This window comes from Danio rerio, chromosome 12 (genome assembly GCF_049306965.1).
Source record: "Danio rerio strain Tuebingen ecotype United States chromosome 12, GRCz12tu, whole genome shotgun sequence".
Taxonomy (NCBI): domain Eukaryota; kingdom Metazoa; phylum Chordata; class Actinopteri; order Cypriniformes; family Danionidae; genus Danio; species Danio rerio.
In genome coordinates this window covers 9,060,718-9,068,082 of record NC_133187.1, presented here as the reverse complement: position 1 = coordinate 9,068,082, position 7,365 = coordinate 9,060,718, and the positions used below count along the sequence as shown (strand labels likewise).

Below are 7,365 nucleotides of genomic sequence, written 5' to 3'. Positions count from 1 at the left end.
TCTAGTTAATTTTATTTGTTTTATACCAAAAAAATAAAATTTGCTTCCTCTTTACTTAAAATATATCAGTTTTTATATAACTGTATATTTTAAATAAAACTAATGCAATTTATTTGAGTAGATTTTTGTACGTGGTTATTGTGTAGAATAAATGTTATAAAAGTGAGTTGACACAGACAATTTATTAGAGCAGCTGTCGATGTGGGCAGGTGTTCATAAAACGTGATTTTAATAGTTTGGCGTGACTCCTTTTTCATTGCCCGGGATTTAGCAGGCAGACGCAGCTTCTGCAATGGTCGACATTAACTGCTCCCAGCAGCGGATCTGATTAACACGGTAAGTTGCAAATTTAGCCGAATGATAATTGTAAAGTCATGCAAAACTGCTGTCTTCGCTAAGGAGGTGAGGTTTTAGCTTTGTAAATTGTACTGTAGCCTCAGGTATGTTAACAGTTAGACTGCTCTCACATGGAAAGCTAAGTTGGCTAACGCTAACCAACGCTAGTTTATACTAACGATTAATAGTGAAAGTAGTTTTAAAACACTTAGTAGGTAAAACTAACGTTGCAGAACCGATTAACAAGGTCACTGGTGGGCGGTCGGGGTGTGGGGGTTCAGTTTGTTAGCGCTAACTTAGCTAAAGTTAGCTCACCTAAGTTATAGCAGCACATTAAGGATGGATATTAAATTCAGAAACGTATGCAACAGTTAAGTAGTTTGTGTTTAACGTAAGAGAAAGTATAACTTAAAGTTTGTGTTTTAGAGATTTAGTCCATAAGTTTTTTAATGCTGCATAGTGAATAAATTACAGATTTACAATTTATTTTAACTTAAATTACATTTACTACTGATGTTTACAGAACCATTTAAATTGTATGCACCTCATTCTAAAATGCATGTTCTTGGTCTTTAGATACCAAAGTGATTTTGTTACCTGTGGATCTTCAAACTTCACATCCAGGTAAGAAAAACATTAGATACAACTACAGCTATAATTATTTGCAGGTAAGTAAAACATTGGTAAAATTGCAAACAATAGTGGGCTCCATAGAATTAACTTACATTTGATATCTGAAGATTTTTTTTATGTGTGCAACAGTAAAAACAGTATAAAAATATCCTAATGCAGTTTCTTATTATCTGTCAGTCTTTCAATAAAGCTAACTGATAACACTGAATCACTGAACTGTCATTTGCCAGTGACATTAAATTTGAAGAAAAAGTCAATTAAATGTAGCTTTAGCAAAAATTTTATGTAAACCTTAATGTAATGTGTAAAATGGCAATGTATTTATTTATTTATTTAATAAAATTTGTATTATGACGTGCAAAGTTTGGTGCAAAATGAAGATGACAATTAAATTATAGAATTTGTATTCTATAATTTTCTTATAGCCGTTTTCAAACAGTTTTAATATCTAAATTAAATACACATTCTTATGCTTTATAAGTTGCCAAAATAAACAAAAAAATGTAATACCTAAATTTTTAACAATTCTGTGATTGACAGGAAACCACAATGACATGCACTGTTACACTGAGTAAAATCACAGTTTTCTTTAAAATTTGATAACTAAAAACACCTGGAATAATGTAATTACACAACCTCTATAACCTTTTTTTATTTTTTAAATAAAAGTTAGGTAATTTTAACTAAGGTAATTTTTAACTGATAAACTAAGGTGTTTCATCCATGCATCATTCTCACTGGACTTTTGTAACTTCACTTGTAGTTATTTTCTATTCAGTATTTAGCTATTTAATGTTGTTTGGTAGCAACCACCTGAACTCCTGTTTCTTTTTGTCTCTACCAATAGAGTTGTGAGGAATCAGAGGTGCATGCGGCTGCCCACGGGAAAAATTTGCCATCAGCCCAACACAGTTTGGATTATCATAGGACTGTCAGAGGTTTGCCAAACCTGTCAAATGCATGATGGCTCCTGTTTGGACTTACCGATGTCCTCGACTTCAAGTATCCATCAAAACTGTATACATTTAAGATGTATTAGAGACTCTTTGTGGGACTGGACATTATGCATCCTAAATCTTCATCAAAATATGCAAATCTCCTCACTGAGTTGCCTTGGATGATTTCTCAATAGGATCTGGTATTATTAATCTTTTTATTTATGTATTGTGTATGTGTAGCCACATTAATGGCCTATTTTGTAGTCACTATTAAAAGGAACATTGATTGATGTTGAATACATGTTATGGTCTTTAATCCATCTTCCCATTCTTATTTAATTGTTATTGACAGGAAAGTCTGTTTATCTGTGTTTACTAGTGTATATTGTGCTTACAATATAGAAACGCCGATTTATTTTCTGAGGTTACAGCCAGAAGTCAATTAAATTCATTTTAAATGACATATGCATGGTTAATTTTATTTAGATCATTAAGTTCATAATACTTAATTAAAATGAGTACAGTCAACATATAGCAATGTATAAGTAAGTTAAGTTTAACAAAAAAAGTAAGTTTATCTGATTTGAGTTATTTTAGAAATATTATTTGGCTCAACTTAATTTTATTGCATTTGTTTTAAGCAATGTTTTAGTGTTTAAAATACTTAAAAAAGGCTGGAAGTTGAATCAACCTAAAACGTCCGATGCAACCACTTGCCTCACTTTTTATAAGTTAGATCTAAGTAACATTTTTTACAGTGTATTTCCTCTGAGCAAAAAAATCGCAATCACATATTAATATTATTATTATATTTCAATTGCCTTTCTTTCTTTAACTAAACAGAATGCCGTAATTGGTCAAGCGCGGAAACGTCAGTTTTATAATAACCCGCACTAAACTGAGCGGACTTTAGTATATCTGTCATAGATCAAAAATGAGTGGACAAGTGGATTTAGCAAACGCGAGGGAAAGAGGAGAGGAGGCATCTTTATTGAGGCATTTTCCATACACACCATCTTTAAACAGACCCATGATCAGGAGAATGAGGGTACAGAAGAAGACGTTATGGTAACTTTAAATGATGAGAAGCTAGCATTAACCAGGCGGAGGAGGCTAACAGCAGCGCAATGCGGACTGGATTCATCGTGTGAGAGACAGACAGAAAAGGAGAGAGAGAGAGGGAGACAGAGAGAGAGAGAGAGAGAGAGAGAGCGAAAGGCCCAGAAGAGGAGAGAGACGGGAGAGAAGAGGTATAGTGTGTGTGATTTCGGATACTTTTAGGTTTATAATCAAGTCTTCATCACGAGAAGAGTAGAGAAAAACAGGGAGAGGAGAGAGACAGTAAATCAGTGTTTGTATTATGAAAGACTCAGATTCATAGAACTCAGATTCATAGAACTGGATTGGAGAAGCATTGTGCGTTATATGCCATGGCAATAATAAGCTTTATAAGTTTGTAAAAGCAATACATAAAAGCAAAATATATATATATATACAGTATATATATATATATATATATATATATATATATATATATATATATATATATATATATATATATATATATATATATATATATAGTTTTATTAGTATTTTTATTCAATGCTTTGAAAAATAATTTAAATCTTTGTAGACTATAAATACATATGTATTATATATCATTTATTTAAATATGTGGGCAACAAATTATAGATTCATTTTATTTAAAAATTATTATATTATTCTTATTTTTTAAATTCAACTATAGGGGTGCGGCCAGGTAGGGGGCCTTACAAGACAATGTGCCCAGGGGCCCCTGAGTTCTTAATCCGGGCCTGTCTGGAGAGATCTGAAAACGGTTGTACACCGTTTTATGTTCAATCCACTTATATTTGTACCAAATAATATCTTAATTCCTTCATGTTGTCCCAACACAAATCGTTTGTGTGGAACCCAGCATTTTTACAGTGCATGTTCTGAATATGGACGATGGGGTTTGGAATGACTTTTAAAAATGATCAGTTACGTTTAACCTAGTTATGTTTTTAAAATTAATCACCTCAAGCTGGTGTAAACAAACAAGCAAGCAAAAACAAAAAATGATTGGGTTGCTTGTGACATTGTAAAATTACAATGAGCGTAATTACCAATTAAAATGCTTAGTGTTTCAATTTTTTTATGGCTTTAGAAGGTCCTTGCCCACTTTTTTCCTTTTTCCAGATCACACAATTTGCAAAAAACAAATGCTGAAATTATGTAAATAAAAATGCTGTTTCTGGACTTCGGAACATTTTACACTAAATGTGAATGTTAGCAAAATATTCAGTGCCCCTATATATTACAGTCTTGTTTCACATATACTGTACCTACATTCTGTGTAACTATCAGAGTCATTACATAAACATGACATAAACAAAAACTGGGTACTTTCCCTAAATCTACCCCTGAATGTAGTTAACTAAAGTAACCCAGTTCTTTCCTATGTAGGTAGACTGTACGGAAATAAAGTGCAACCACACTGTAAAAAAAAATCTTGCTGCCTTCATTTTTTTTCATTGTTGAATCAAATTAACTTTTCTAGCCATCTCAACTTACATCAATAAAAAACAGGTTAAACTTTGTATAATTAAATATAAATAAAAAATTTTGAGTGGCACGATGTATCAGTGGTTAACATTGTCGCCTCACAGCAAGAAGGAGCTGGTTTGAGTCCAAGCTGGGCCAGTTGGCATTTCTGTGTGGAGTTTGCATGTTCTCCCTGTATTAGTGTGAGTTTCCCTTCGGGCGCTCCGGTTTCATACACAGTCCAAAGGCATGTGCTATAAGTGAATTGGATGAACTAAACTGGCCGTAGTGTATGAGTGTGTGTGAATGTGACAGTATATGACTGTTTCCCAGTGCTGGAAGAGCATCCACTGTGTAAAACATATGCTGGAATAGTTGACGGTTCGTTCAGTTGTGCCAACCTCTGATATATAAGGGACTAAGCCGAAGGAAAATGAATGAATGACAACATTTTGCAGAAACATACCATTCGCTGTCATTTCCACCATCAAGTTTATCAGAAACTTTTCAAATGAATGTGAGGCCGGGGATGTGTTTAATGCGCAAATCTGAGAATACAGATGCTCAAAGCGTCCCCCCATTATGTTTCAGTCGGTCCCAGAGAGCAGGAAAAGTCTTGCATCTTCCAAACATTAGTGTTAATGGCTGATGCTGCTAATAGGAAAGGCAAAAGTCAATGATGGACCGGGTGTAATTACATTAATGAAGCTTGTGTTGGGAGGTGACCTGCTACCCCAGTAGGACGCGACTCTGCGAGCCCATCACAACACAACTAGTATGAGTGTGAGACTCGGACTGTACCACTATGATTATTACTTTGCAGCATAACAAGACAGGCTTAATTTCAGTTCATTTTAAAAAACTATTTGTTTCAGTTTTGCAGAGCATAAAAATCAGTACAGTATTACAGTTTAAGAAAGGTAAGTGTGCATAAAAATGAGCAGTAAGAGATCTGCACACTGGTTTCATGTTGTAAAGTTGACTAAAGAGTCCCCATTCATGTTTATTTTAACACAATCTTATGGCACAACCATTACTATTTTAAACTTTAGCAAATTAAATGAAAATTTGGATGAACTCATACAATCTTATGCAAATTTGATATATAATCATGTGAGTTTAGGGGTGGTCCTACTACAAAAATAACATTTAAACTAGAATGACAAAAATTACATTAAAAAAATATATTTTGATTGACTTGTTTATGCTTTTAGAAAATCCACCTTAATTTACTGTGTTTATCCATTTGAGTTTTTCCTAAATATTTTATTTGATTACATTTTGAAGGATTTTTATCAGGATGAAGGATTTTACTTTGAAAAATCCAAAAACTTTAACAGAAAAAGCACAATATTCTGTATTATTGACACAAAATACAATAACATTAATATCTGAATATTTTATTTCATATGTGTCACAATCACTGGCAATCTAGTCCATACACACTGTAAAAAATGCTGAGTTGCACACAATTCCTTCATGTTGTCCCAACACAAATCGATTAAGTTAACTTAATTGTTTTTACAAATTTAAGTGGATTGAACATAAAACAATGAAGTTGTCCCCAACAAACATCAAGAATTGACTGATGGTGAATGTCCTTGAGTGGCCCAGCCAGAGCCCAGATCTAAATACTATTGAACATTTCTGAAGAGATCTGAAAATGGCTGTACACCGTCGCTTCCTATCCAACCTGAAAGAGCTTGAGAGGTACTACAAAGAGGAATAGGCAAAACTTCCCAAATACAGGTGTGTCAAGCTTGTGGCATCATATTCAAAAAGACTTGAGGCTGTAATTGCTGCCAAAGATGCATCAACAAAGTGTTGAGCAAAGGCTGTGAATACTGATGTACATGTGATTTTTTTCAGGTTTTCTGTTTTTTTAATAAATTTGCAACAATTTCAAAAAATCTTTTTTCACATTGTCATTATGGGCTATTGTGCGTAGAATTTTGAGGAAATAAATGAATTTAATTCATTTCATAAACACACACAGGGCCGGAGCAAGCTGAACTAGCGCTCCAGGCAAACGGCAATCACGCTGCCCTCAACCCAAAATGACCGGCTCGCGAATGAAAGCCAGGACCGTGAGGGAGGGGGTGGGTGAAAGTGAGGACCCGGAGGTTCGCTCACTATTTTGCTGCCTAAGGCGGACGCCTTGGTCGCCTCTATATGCACACACCTTCCCTGAACACACGTCGGTCACAACAGGGAAATAAAAAAAAATGCAACTGGGTTTTTTTTCTTTTTTTCGCGTTAAATATTTAAAATTAATCACGTGTGTTGTTAACGCAATAATTTTGACAGCCCTAATATATATATATATATATATATATATATATATATATATATATATATATATATATATATATATATATATATATATATATATATATATATATATATATATATATTTAGCCAAATTAAAAGAAGTTTTTCAGAAAAAATATATATTATAGTAAATTCTGTCAAAATCCTTTGCTCTGTTCAACATCACTTGGAAAATAATGAAAAAAAAGACATTTTACAGGAAGGCTAATATTTTTGCATTTAAATAATTTTGCTATTTAACAATTTAGGTAAAGCTCATGCAAACATTTTATTTCAGTAGAATTTTTATTTATTTCTGAAATAAAACCTCCTTCTACTATATGTCTTCTATGTTACACATGAACGCCTAATATTGTCATGTTTTTGACTCCTTAAGGACTAGTAAAAGTAATTAAACAAATGATTCTGCCTCCTTCCTAAGCAAACACGAGGATCCTCATTATCAGATCCTCTCTACGTGCACCGTCCACCCTCAAGACGACACCAGAATCAACGACTCTGTCACGTCAAAACCTTTCAGCTCCTGCGCCTCTGCCTGAACATTACCATGACAATTTCAATGTCAAAGATGTAGGACACACAT

The 7,365-nt window shown here is 33.5% G+C and overlaps 1 long non-coding RNA gene across 1 annotated transcript; it reads left to right on the top strand.

Annotated features, from left to right (window-relative positions):
- Window positions 1-238: 238 nt before the first annotated feature.
- On the top strand, window positions 239-2,196 carry LOC137496792 (uncharacterized). Its single transcript, XR_011017373.2, has 3 exons — window positions 239-336; window positions 913-960; window positions 1,817-2,196. It is a non-coding gene; the product is annotated as an uncharacterized lncRNA (long non-coding RNA).
- Window positions 2,197-7,365: the final 5,169 nt, after the last annotated feature.